Source organism: Narcine bancroftii, chromosome 3, assembly GCF_036971445.1.
Source record: "Narcine bancroftii isolate sNarBan1 chromosome 3, sNarBan1.hap1, whole genome shotgun sequence".
In the NCBI taxonomy this organism is placed as follows: Eukaryota; Metazoa; Chordata; class Chondrichthyes; order Torpediniformes; family Narcinidae; genus Narcine; species Narcine bancroftii.
In genome coordinates, this window is record NC_091471.1 from 39,033,203 (window position 1) to 39,046,842 (window position 13,640).

The 13,640-nt window shown below is 47.6% G+C and overlaps 1 protein-coding gene across 5 annotated transcripts in view; it reads right to left on the reverse strand.

The window, feature by feature from the left end:
- The window catches only part of dym (dymeclin), a 523,412-nt gene that overhangs the window by 423,339 nt on the left and 86,433 nt on the right, over window positions 1-13,640 (reverse strand). The window lies entirely within an intron of this gene.

Sequence of the window (13,640 nt, forward strand, 5' to 3'; positions counted from 1 at the left end):
GTCTCTGCCCTACCTCGGAAGTAGTCAGGGAACTCAGTTAAACTTACCCAGCACATGTCGACCTGAACAGCAAAATGGCTGACCCGGTTACTCCAGTGACATCAGCGCTTACACACTGGTGTCACCAGGAAACCCCGGCTGAAGTGTCTGCGGTGATCGGGGGGAGAGAGGGGTCGCTGCCAGGACCCAGGGTGGAGAAGTGGGGGGGGGGGGGTGAGAGGTTGATGCCGCGGGGGAGGGGGGGTCGGCCGCTGCGGGGGAGGGGGGTAGGCCGCCGCGGGGGAGGGGGGGTCGGCCGCCGCGGGGGAGGGGGTAGGCCGCCGCGGGGGAGGGGGGGTCGGCCGCCGCGGGGGAGGGGGGGTCGGCCGCCGCGGGGGAGGGGGGGGTCGGCCGCCGCGGGGGAGGGGGGGTCGGCCGCCGCGGGGGAGGGGGGGGTCGGCCGCCGCGGGGGAGGGGGGGGTCGGCCGCCGCGGGGGAGGGGGGGGTCGGCCGCCGCGGGGGAGGGGGGGTCGGCCGCCGCGGGGGAGGGGGGGTCGGCCGCCGCGGGGGAGGGGGGGTCGGCCGCCGCGTGGGAGGGGGGGTCGGCCGCCGCGGGGGAGGGGGGGGTCGGCCGCCGCGGGGGAGGGGGGGTCGGCCGCCGCGGGGGAGGGGGGGGTCGGCCGCCGCGGGGGAGGGGGGGTCGGCCGCCGCGGGGGAGGGGGGGTCGGCCGCCGCGGGGGAGGGGGGGTCGGCCGCCGCGGGGGAGGGGGGGTCGGCCGCCGCGGGGGAGGGGGGTCGGCCGCCGCGGGGGAGGGGGGGGTCGGCCGCCGCGGGGGAGGGGGGTCGGCCGCCGCGGGGGAGGGGGGGTCGGCCGCCGCGGGGGAGGGGGGGTCGGCCGCCGCGGGGGAGGGGGTCGGCCGCCGCGGGGGAGGGGGGACGGCCGCCGCGGGGGAGGGGGGGACGGCCGCCGCGGGGGAGGGGGGGTCGGCCGCCGCGGGGGAGGGGGGGTCGGCTGCCGCGGGGGAGGGGGGGACGGCCGCCGCGGGGGAGGGGGGGGTCGGCTGCCGCGGGTTGGGGGAGCACAATTGGGAGGGAGACTGACAGCTGGTGGGGTCAGGGAGACTAGTTTGCATGACGTGTCATTTACCATATCATCACGGGGGCAGAATTCCCCTTAAATCGCCAGGTTAGTGATTTACTGGGGCGATCCACACTCAGCTTAAAAGGTGCTGGAGACACCTTTGCCCCACTAATCGCACCTAGGTCCCAGAAGGGCTACCCAGGTGCTGCAGTTTAAAAGCACCTATTGTCTCTTATTGCACTGGGTGTGGTTTTGTAGCAGGTTATGCCATTTAGGGCCTGCCAAGCTTTTGGGTATCCTTTGTTTCCATTCTCGTCTGGAATCTCCACTTCGCCGAGGAGCAGACTTTCCATAGGTGGTACCTGCTCCTTGTGTAGTGTTCTGGATCTCCAGACAAATGCCTGTGTTCTGTATCTTAGCAGGTTCTGGATTTCATTGTTCATCCAGGGCTTCTGGTTGGGGAAAACCCTGAACAATTTGGTGGGGACACAATCGTCCATGGCTGTTTTGATAACGTTCATAACCCCTTGGATATGCAGCAATGGACTATCATGAAACACATCTCCCTTTTGAATGATTTGTATCAAAGATTTAAGTGATACAGAAGTTTATTTCTACCAAGTCGAACAATGGAAACTTGCATTCACAGTTGCTCATTTTTCCATTTCTGCACCAATTATCTGGAATTGTACAGACTCAAACAAATAAAAATACACTCTATTTTTCTAGATCTAATCTCTGACCAGAAATATCATTAACTAAAACAGAACAACAGTTTTTACTTGTTTTGAGCTCGGTCAAAGGCTGTTCATACAATGAAGCCTCACTGATAAATTACTTCTAACGTCAAAAAGCCTGCACAGAGCACAAAGTTCAGAAAATCTATAAAACACTAAGCTCAGGTTTCGGGATAAAGTGTGGGAAAAATCTGTGGCATTCACACCGTTCTATGAATGTTATGTTAATGTCGACTATGTCATAGAACACAAACACTGCAGTACCTATGTTTTATTATTACTGGCCTCCAAAGCTATTTAAGGAAACCTTAGAACATGATTGCTTAAGTTTTTATTGAACATCATCAGTAGGTTTGACATTGCTGATTTTGCTTTTCCTTTTGAACTTTTTTCTAACTTTCTCCAAAGTAAATAGATTAGTAACTATTGAGATGTAATTGTGCGCATACTTGTATGTCTACACTGCAAAAGAAATGAGCTAGCTGTGATTTTCTTTAGGACATTTCTTACTGACGGGAACAACTATTAATGTAAATATAAATTTGTTCCTGCTTTCTGTTAGTCAAAATGATATAGGGGAATACCAAATAGTTGAAATGCATCTAGTTTCCTGTAAACTAATTACCACTGAGATATTTTGGGAAAGGAAGGCATAAACATTGTCAACTGTCAATTACATACAATGAATTTAATAAAGAAAGCATTCTCATTTGATGGAACATGGATAAACATACTGTGATTTTTTTTTCCACCTAATTCCAATTTGTTAATAATGATACACCTGCTGTGAATAAACTGACAGCTTTAGAAAACTAGCATCAAGGGAGTTCTAAAGCAAATGACGACAACACAACTTATTAATGGACCCAGTTTCAAATGTATTACAAGTAATGACAGTTCAACATGCCAAATGGCACTAATTTCCTGAGTAAAAGTTGTGTATAAGGGAGGTTGAGATTGAAAGAAAAAGGAGAAAAATTCCCATGCTATAAATTATGTTGTAAATCTGCATTTACAAGTTTTTTCCAGGAATTTGACATCACATGGAGATGTGTGGCCTGTTTCTGGAGTTGGTTGAGCATGAATATATGCTACTGGTGCTGGCCTGAGAGAGTGTATTGATATTGATTTGCCTTTACTGCCAGTCAATTAAGTATTTCTCCAGTGGTTCTTGTCTAATGCTTTCCATGACTCCAAAGTCACACAAATCCTGCAATTACTGCTACTCAGCAGATCATGAGGTTGGAGCCAGTTTTAGATCTTCGTCTTCAGACACCATTTTCTCGATTGGCCAAAATAAATTTCCTCAAATTACCTTTGCTGAGAGTGAAATATTCTGTCACACAAACTTCTGCTTCAGCAGAGTCTTAGCTGCTATTTACTGTGGTGGTTTAGGTGCTGAGTTCATTGAAATAATAGGCCTGCTGATGTGATGTCAGTAAACCAGTTGTCAATACCCATCATAGAGTAGATGATACAGAAATCCCCAAAGCAGCTTCCTTGGATGCAGACTTAAACCATTAGTTTTATGAACCTGACGTGGCAAATTCTTGGTCCAATGACAAGGAGAGAGAAGACTGTTTCACAAATTACATGTGCACATAAATGGCACTCCCTGTTTTATGAAAGGCTTTCATTCCTGAGAAATTCATTCACTAGAATTTTCATGTCAGAAGTAAATGGGATCACAGAAACAGCCATGACAGAAGAGTGAGCAGGGCAAAAGCAGAATAGTCACTAGCCAACCTCACTGACTCAATAGGTGAGCAAGCGAGTCTGAAAGCTGTAAAAAGAACACTAGCGCCCTCATCTGGCATTGGATGCATTACACTCCAATTCAGTGATATCTTTCCTGTGGCAGACAGGAGAAAAATCCACACAAGTACTGCGATCAGATTTGTCTCATTTCTGGAAGGAGATCATAATTGCTACAGTTTCATAGTATATTCTCCTCTTTCCAGATGTGGAACATGAGTCTGAATTTTCCCAGTAGTAAGTTTTATAATTAAGACTGAATGCAATCTACACCCAAGGCCTTGTTGCTTTTCCTTGATATACGGTATTCAGAGGCATGATTTTTACCAAGTTCCACATCAAATGCTGGAAACAATATTAACCAAGCACAATGTCTTTTTTCATTTCGCAAAAACCTTTGTCTCACTCAATTGAAGGCCTGTGGAGGATCCTTCTCAAATTTGGTTGACCTCTGCAATCTGTCTCAGTTCTCCATCAGATCCATTATGACAAGTAAGCCATGCACTTAATAGTTCATCCTAAACCAAACTGTCGTCAAGCGCGACCACGTCATCAAACCAACAATTTATTTAGTATTCCTCAGTACAATATTTTACCTCGTCTTCAGAAAAGTAGGAATTGCGGAGACACAGACCAGCCCGCAAAATGGCTAATGAACTCGGCGACTGCGCGGACCTGGGGGTGACACCAGCTGTCGTTCCAAATGATCTCCGCACAGCGGGAAGATAGGGAATTCTGGAAGGAATGTCGGCCAATCCAAGGCCGGCACTCCGATTATGTGGGACCCTGAAGTCAGCGCCAGGGGCCCATATGAGTACGACAGCCACAGCAATAAATCAGTCTCATTTGACAAGGCTTTGGTGTGCATGTTGTTCTTCTCCATGCTTGCGTAGTGCACAGCATGTATGCTACATTGGTGACCCCAACAGGTCCAACCGGCAGTTGGGCCTGAGTATGACAGATCAAGCAGAGCCAGCCACCATCCACGCGGTCTCTCTCAGGCTGGGTGTCGTAGCCACACGTGTGATTCAAGCAGGCAGAGGTTCAGTTCCAGCTTCGCCACATCGCTGACAATGACACCCACTACTACAGCGTGAGCGCCCTTGATCAGGACACAGTGACAAAGGTCGTAGATTTCTTATGGCAGCCTCCGGAGCAAGGCAAATATGCGAACCTCAAAGAGCTATTGACCCATATTTTCGGGCTTTTCCGGCGTGAATACACCACCTAATTGCTGTATATGGAAGATTGGGGGACAGGGCCCTGTCTTCCTTAATGAGCGAGATGCTTGTTTTAACTGAGGGCCACAAGCCTTGCCTGCTCTTTGAGCAGATCTTTCTGGAGTAGCTGGCCGAGGATGAACGACTCTTGCTAACAGACAAGGACTTTAGTGATCCTCGGAGAACCACAGCCCAGGCATACATGTTCTGGAGAGCGAAGGAGGACACCAGTGCCATCATAGACCACATCAGCAAACCCCACCAACAGACCCTGGCAAGATCAAGGCCAACAGCAGCTGAGACAGCTATGCTACTACCATCAGCGATGGGGTGCTGTGACCTGTCGATGCCATCCATCATGCAAGTTTTTGGAAACGCCCTAGCCAACTGTCTTTGATGGCTGCTGCGGATGGTTAAAGTGATAGCCTCCTCTACATCTGGGACTTGCTGTCGGGCAGGCATTTCCTGGTCGACATGGGTGCCGAGATAAGCGTCTTACCCACCACAGGCCTCGACACCCGCAGGAGCAAGCACTGAGAGCAGTCAACAGCTCCTATATTCGAACTTTTGGGACCTGCACTATCTCCCTTCATTTCGGCAACAGCTGCTTTACATGGACCTTCATCCTCGTGGCAGTGGCACAACTGCTCCTGGGGGTTGACTTCCTTCGGGTCCACTGCTTGCTTGTCAACTTCAAGGGACAGTAATTGGCGCACACCAAGACCTTTCAGACTCTGCCTTGGGGGAAGCAAAGCTACCCATCCCCACCTGGACTCTATAACACCCTCAGACAATGAATTTGCCGTGTTCCCCTGAATAGTAGTGCCACAGTTCTCCACGGCCAAGCCAAAGCACCAGATACTGACCGAGGGCCCTCACTCCACCCCAGGGCACACCAACTCCCTCCAAAAAAGCTCAGCCTGGTGAAGGAGGAGTTTAAAAAATGGAGGAGCAGGGTATTGTGTGGAGCTTCAACAGTATCTGGGCCTCTCCCCCTCCACACGTTGCCCAAATCAGCAAGGAGTTGGAGACTATGCAGTGAGATGCTGCCTTAACGAGGCCACCATGCCCATGCCCCACATCCAAGACTTGCCACCAACCTGCATGGGCATGGATGTTCTCCAAGGTGGAATTAATCCGGGGGGTACCACCAAATCCTAGTCCACCCCTAGGACGTCTCCAAGATTGCAATCATAAACCCCTTTGGCTTGTCTGAAGTTCACTGCAGGCCCTTGAAGTTCTCTGCAGGCCCTTTGGTCTAAAGAACGCAGCACAAACTTTTCAGCGGCTGATGGATGCAATGGGCCGGGACTGCCCATTTACATTTGTTTGGACAATACCCTCATCGCTACCAACAGATGCTAGGACACAGTGGCCACCTGAGACAACTGAACCCAAATGAGTGAGTTCAAGATGACTATCAACCCCGCAAAGTGCCAGTTCAGAATGGACACCATCAATTTCCTGGGGCACAGGATTAACCCCCTCCCCACTCGAGAAGGTTGAGGCAGTCCAGCATTTCACTAAGCCACGCACGATAAAAGGGCTGCAGGAATTCGCCACAGGTATGAACCTGGCATCATGTGTCCCCTCTTCACACTGATGACAGGCAAGGCAAAAGACATTGCTTGGGAAGAGGAGTCCTCTAGGGAATTCCAGAATGCCAAAGATGTGCTGATCAATGCCACCCTCCTGGTCCACCCCAGACCAGAGGCACCTACCTCCCTAACTGTCAATACCTCCAGCACATTAGTAGGGGGCGTGCTAGAACAACTCATCGACACTGTACCTGCGGAAAGACATTTCTGTTACTTTCTGGAAGGCCAATTCAAGGTGTTCACTGATCACTGACTTTTGCCTTCCATAAGGTATCGGACACATGGTCGGCCTGACAACAGACACTTGTCCTACGTGTCGAAGTTTACCACAGACATCCAACATATCACGGGGGAAAAACAATGTGGTAGCTGATGCACTGTCACATCCCTTGATCTAATCAATACATGCCCTGTCCCAAGGGGTCAATTACATGGCTCTCGCCAAAGCACAGCTTCAGGACCCTGAGATCCATGCTTATAGGACAGCCATCTCTGGCCTCAGTGTAGAGAATGTCCCCATCTTGCCAGGTAACGTGACACTGCTGCATGATGTTTCTACCGGCAGCCCCTGCCCCATCGTTCCGGCTGCACGGAGGTGCCAGGTTTTCGAGACCATCCACAACCTGGCGCAGATGGCAGGGTGCGCAACAGTCAAAATGGTGGCCAACAGGTTGTCTGGCATGGCCTCCATAAACAGGTTAGCTAGTGGGCCAAGACCTGCACGAACCATCAGTCCTCCAAAGTACAGGTTCACACGAGAATGCCCAGGCAGACCTTTTAGCCAGCACAGCTCGGATTCAGCCATTACCGGTTTCCCATGGGGTGAGATAACTCTTGACCATAGTTGATCGCTCCACAAGGTGGCCGAAGGCAGTCCTGCTGGCTGATACCACCACTGAAATCTGGCCAGGGCACTCACTGACTTATGGGTGTCCCAATTCAGGGTCCCAGAGCACCTCACAGACAGAGTTCATTCAGGAGTCTGATAAAGGTGGGGGAAAACTGTCCTTGAATCTGGAGGTGTGTAATCTCATGTTCATGAATCTTCTTCCTCACTGATGGAGACAGAAGAGAGTGTGGCCAAGGTGTTTTAATATGTTGGCCTGTTTTTTTCCTAGGCAGTGGGAAGTGTAGATGGAGTCGAAAGGGGAGGCACCACATATAGATGCATCCTGGGAAAATACCTTTATTTGTGGACATTGTTGAGGGACACAGGTGACATGACGCAGGTTTCTGAGGAAGAAGAGCAGCTGGTGTACTTTTTTAGCCATTTTATTGACATGGTTGGACGAGGAGAGGCCATTGGAGACTTATATCACTCAGAATTTTAAAAGGTCTATTATCTCAACCTCAGCGCCATTGATGCAGACAGAGAAGTAAATTCCACCCGTCTTCCAGTAGTGTACAACTGGCTCCTTTGTCTTGCTGACACTGAGGAAGATGTTGTTTTCTTGGCACAAAGCTACGAGTATCACCACCTTTCTTCTATATTCCAACTTGTCACTGTTTGAAATTGAGCCTTCAACTGTGGTGTCATCTGCAAATCTATAGAGGAAGTTGGTACAGGTGGTCCCTGACTTACAATTTATGGCCATCCATACATACAACCGAAAAAATAAGAAAAACGTATAAATAGACAGCACCCAGATACCAGGAGACCTGAGGTTAACATACGTCCATGGAGTAAAGGAGTGCGCTGAGTACGCAGCCTTGAGGAGCACTGCTGTTAAGGCTGATCAAGATCTTGGAGCTTGGAGGCAAGCTTATTTGGGATTATGAAATTGAAGGCAGAGCTACAGTCAATGAACATCAATATGACATAGGTGTCCTTGTTATCCAGAAGTTCCAGAGCAGAGTAGAGGGTCAGGAGATGACATCTGCCATGGGCCTGTTGTCACAGTAGCCAGGTTAATGTTGGTAGAAGCCTGCAGGGAAGCTGGGTTAATGTGAACCATGCATAGCCTTTCAATGCACTTCATAATGGTGAATATCAGAATTATTGTGCGTAATCATCTTAGCCCATTATTATGTTTTTGTTTGGCACTGAGGTGATAGTGGTCTTTTAAAGCAGGTGGGCACTTGCGCCTACAGCAGGGAGAGGTTAAAGATACTCCCACCAGTTAATATACACAGGGTCAATGAACACATCCAAGGACTTCAAACTCTCTCTGGAGACACTCTCAGCACAAGCAGACAACAATGATTAAATTCATCACCACCATCTTCAGCACCCATTTCAAAAGACTCCTCAGATCAAGACATACCCTACAGAGCAGCAGGGATTCTCACACTTCTGTAAGCTTTTGAAACATAGATTATCATTAACAGATTCCTCAAAGCACTAGAGAAGTACCGGTAATACAAAATTCCACAAAATCAATTGCCTGGGTAAGAACAACATTAAATCTTTCATCTAAACCAAAATCCCCAGGATCAAAAGTCAAGTTACAAGTCAACCACAATGGACAGGCACAAGGCTCACATATCTGATTTCAGATTCCTGTCAACTCCCACCCCCGAGAACCATCACAGCAAATAATTACCAGGAACATAGGAAACAATTCATGGAATTTTTCAAAGGCTCTTAGAGAGTGCAGCATTTTCACACACTTTTGGGAATCCATCATATGACCATTAAAATGAAGTAATAACATTCAGACTGTGTTGAGAATTTAGAATCCATTTTTTACAGAGCTCACAAAACCCCAGTTTAAAAAGTTGGATTACACCTTTCCCTGAAGTACCATCTGTTTACCCTGTCAAGGATATCCTGCCCTACCCACAACAGAATCTGTAGGTTCCACGTTGGCTTCAATTGTTATGCACAACTTGAGAGGAGTCACGTGATGGAGTAGTGGCCGGTTGAGTAGAATCAGTCCTCTCCAGAGAAAAGGAAAAAAAGTCCAAAATAAACAAGAGCCTAATAAACACAAAACACAGGAAAAAGAAGATAAAGTTACAAGGAAGAGCCAGGAGATGGCACCAAAAAGAGAAAAAGCAAGAATGACAGAGAAAAGAGAAGAAAATCCCCGGGAAAAAAAAAGAAGACGGCCTTAACTGCACACGGGAGCAGAGAGCCACCGTGAGGAGGATCGACCGACTCCTGAAGCTGGTAGGTGCCCGGAGGAGTGGTGACCTCCCGACCGGCGGACTACAAAAATGGCTCACGGAGCCAGACAAAGGTGCGCAACTGCGCATGCTCCAAGACGCTGGCGGGAGGGGGCCCAGCTGAGGGACACCCAACAACGGGGCCCTCAGCTGGGAGACCCCCAGAGTTGGGAAGAGCAGGAGAGGGGTGAACAAGGGGGCAAGGAGCTGGAACGAGGCCATCGGCAGCAGGACGTCCTGCACCAGGAGGTCCAGCAACAAGAGGCCCGACAAAGAGACAGGAGTGGCTCACCAGAAAGAGCTGAAGAGTCCCAGACACAGAGGAGAGAGGAAGGACCAAGATCTACACAGGAAAGAAGCTAAAGACAGACTATAGATCAAGACTTTTGAAGACTAAATTAGGTCATTAAAAGAAATGCTAACATTTGAATTCAATACAATTAAAAGAAAAATGGAAAGAGCAGAAGTCAAAATGCAAAGTTTAGAGTTGGCCATGACAGAAATAGGGAAAAGAGTAGAAAATGTGGAAGAACGAGAAACTGCTGTAGAAATGGAAACAAATGAATTAAGAGGAAAATTGGAAGAAAGAGACAAAGAAATTAAGGAGACACAAGATATGTTATCCCAGAAAATTGACATGTTGGAAAACTACAGAAGGCGAAATAACATAAAAATAGTGGGCGAAGAAGGGACAGACATGAAGGAATTTATAAAAAGATGGATTCCGAAGGTGTTGGGAGTGACAGACCTACAAGAAAAAATAGAAATAGAAAGGGCACAGAGCACTAGTACCGAAGCAGCAACCACACCAAAAGCCGAGGTCCATTCTAATAAAATTTAATATAAGGGACAAAAAATAATTTTTACCCAGATATAAGTTATGAACTTTTAGAGAAAGGAATTCAATACGGCAAAATCGATTTTATGGAAGAAAGGCTATAACTTTGTGCTGCGACACCCAGCAGTACTTAAAGTATTTATCCCTGGGAAACAGAATAGACTGTTCTCGGATCCAAAGAAGGCCAAGGATTCGCAGAATGTCTGCAGGACAGGAGATAAGATGAGGAGGAGTAAAAAGAAAGGAGACTGGCAAGAAAATGTATAAAAATATGTAATTGTAATACACAACTTGAAAAGAAACTTTTTATTCACATTAAATTATTAGCAATAAATTAAACAAGAGAAAAAGCTGTTCAAGACTTTACATTCACAGTTTCAATCCTACTGAGTCATTTACAAAATCTGCTCAAAACTTTCACGTAGTGAGAGTCATCTGCTATCATGTAAAAACTGTTCAGGAACTTTTTACTTTGTGTCAGTCATCTCATCGATGTACATTTCATACTTAATATTGTTGCTTTAATACTCAGTCACCACTCTTGTGGACCTTGTTGTTCTCCCCTCTCTGTTGGTTTAAGGAGCCTCCCCTCATTGTGAATCTGCAAAGGCAAAGAAGTGGATGACGGTCTCCAACCCATCCCAGCTGTCTCAAGGACAGCATGCGTTGAGGGTGATGTAGGAAGGATCTCTCTGGAGGGCTCCTCTCTGCCAGCCAGGCCAAGTACTGGTGCTTGTTGGTGAGCCCTGTCAATGAGGTATTCTGCCAGACAATCTGGATGGTCTGCTCAGGGAACCATTCCACTGGATCCATTGAGTCCTCCTCTCTCAGTTTCTGCAGGACATTCCATGTTGACCACTACCTATTGGCCTTGTGGTCAAAGGGGCTGTCCTGGAAAAACCTTTTCCATGAAGGATAGGTAGTGCGGCACAGTCCAGCTGATTGGGTCTTTGTGTCTTCTATCTGCTAGCCAGTTCTCAATCCACATCAATACTTTGCCCCCAATCCCATGAGCCTTGATTTTGGAAGCCAGTCGTTTATGCGGGACCTTATCGAAGGCCTTTTGGAAGTCCAGGTACACCACATCCACTGGCTCTCCCCCATCTATTTTACCTGTCACCATCTCAAAGAATTCCAATAGATTTGTCAAGCACGATTTACCTTTTGTAAATCCATGTTGACTCCGTCCGATCCCTTCTCTGCTAGTCATATGCTCCGCTATTACATCCTTAATAATGGATTCCATAATTTTGCCCACTACTGATGTAAGGCTAACCGGCCGATAATTCCCCGCTTTTTCTCTACCCCCCTTTTTAAATAGCTACCCTCCAATCCATGGGTACTGATCCTGAGTCTATCGAGTTCTGGAAAATAATTCTTAAAGCATCTGCTATCTGAATGGCCACTTCCTTGAGTACCCTAGGATGTAGATTATCAGGCCCTTGGGATTTATCTGCCATCAATTTCCCCAAGACCATGTCCTTAGAGATACTGTTCTGCTTGCATCTTTGCCATTTTCTTCTCCCAGCTTGTTGTTGCTTTTGCCGGTTTCTTTCTCGACGGATCCTGTTCCTTTTTCCTTTTCCCCACCACCTGCCATTTCCCCCTCCACTCTCCCTCCTTCAAAATGGAAGCAAAGAAGTCATGATGAACCTTTAGGAAACAAGATTCAGCCTCAACTGGAGTGCCCTGTTCCAAGCTCCACACTTTAAGGAAGATGTGACGACTTCAGTGAGAATACAGAAAATATTTATAAAAATGATTCCAGGCATGTGAATAGATTGGAGAAATTGGGTCTGCTCTTCTCAGAACAAAGGAGTTTACAAAGGGATCTAAGTATTTAAAATAAGAGAAGATAGACAAAATATATAATTCCCTGGAAGCAGGTGTAGGTACAAAGTTCCCTGAATGCATCAATGCAAATAGACAGGGTAGTGAAGAAGTCTTTGGCACACTTGCCTTCATTGGTCAAAGGACTAAGCAGGGACTGCGCTCTCTAGGACTCCCTCTTCCACTCATCCCTTCCCAATAATCACTCCTTCAGTACCTATGCCTGTGATCACAGGAAATGCTAAACTTGCACCCACACCTCCTTCCTCACCACCCTAAGCAGTCCTTCCAAGTGAAGGAACACTTCACATGAATCTGTAGAGGTCATCTACTCCACCCACTGCTCCCGTTGTGGCCTTCTCTACATCACTGCGTCTGAATGTAGACCAGGAAATCGTTTTGTTGCCCACCTTCACTCCATCCAGTGCAGTAACAAGGACCTTCCAGTGGCCAACCATTTTAATTCCACATCCCATTCCAAATGCACTACCAAACTTAGGCTACCCGCAAATTGGAGGAACAACAGCAAATATTCTGTCTGGACACTCTCCAACCAGATGGCATTAACAGCGATTTCTCCAGTTTCCATTAGGCTCCTTTCCCAACTCTAACTTTCCCTACCCCTCTATCTCCTTTCCTCCAGTTCCCTATTCCCCACCCCCATCATCTCTCTTCTGCTCTCCTACCCACATCCTCCTATGACCTCTTGCCCGTTGGCCTGTACTCCTCCCCCTGCCCATTCCGTCCTCCCCTCCTTTAATCCACTTTTTTTTTCAGGCACTTCTTGCTTTTTTCTCATACCTTTATGAAGGGCTGAAGTATGAAACATTGGTTACCCTGTGCTTCCTATAGATGCTGCATGAGTTTCTCCAGCATAGGGTCTGTAATCTTTACTGCTTAATTCCATTGAGTACAAGAGTTGAGCTGTCATGTTACTAATGTACAAGATGTTGGATAGACCTCATTTGGAGTATCGTGAGCATTTCTAGTTGTCCATTTATAGGAAGGATAACACTAAGCCATAAAAAGTACAGAAAAGATTCACATAGTTACTTCTGAGACTGGAGGGCTTGAATTATAAGATTGAATATGCTGAGACTTTCCTTCAGGAAGTGCAGGAGGCTGAGGGATAACCCTAAGGAGGTATATAACATAATTAGAATCATAGTCTATTTCCAGGTAGGGGAGTCTAAAAATAGAGGGCTTAGATACAAATAGAGGTCTTAGATTTAAAAGGGACTTGAGGAGGATCTTTTCACAGAGACGACACTAGATATGTGGAACAAGCTGCCAGAGGAAGTGGTAGAGATGGATTTAATTGCACATTCAAAAGACATTTAGACAGGTAAAAATTATATAGGGTGGTATGGGTGAAACACTGGTAAATTGAGGCATCTTAGATTTACAATGGTCAGCATGCACTAATTGAGCCAAAAGACCTGTTTCCATACTGTAAAACTCTGCAACTCTAGTTGATAGATCACTTATTCCCAC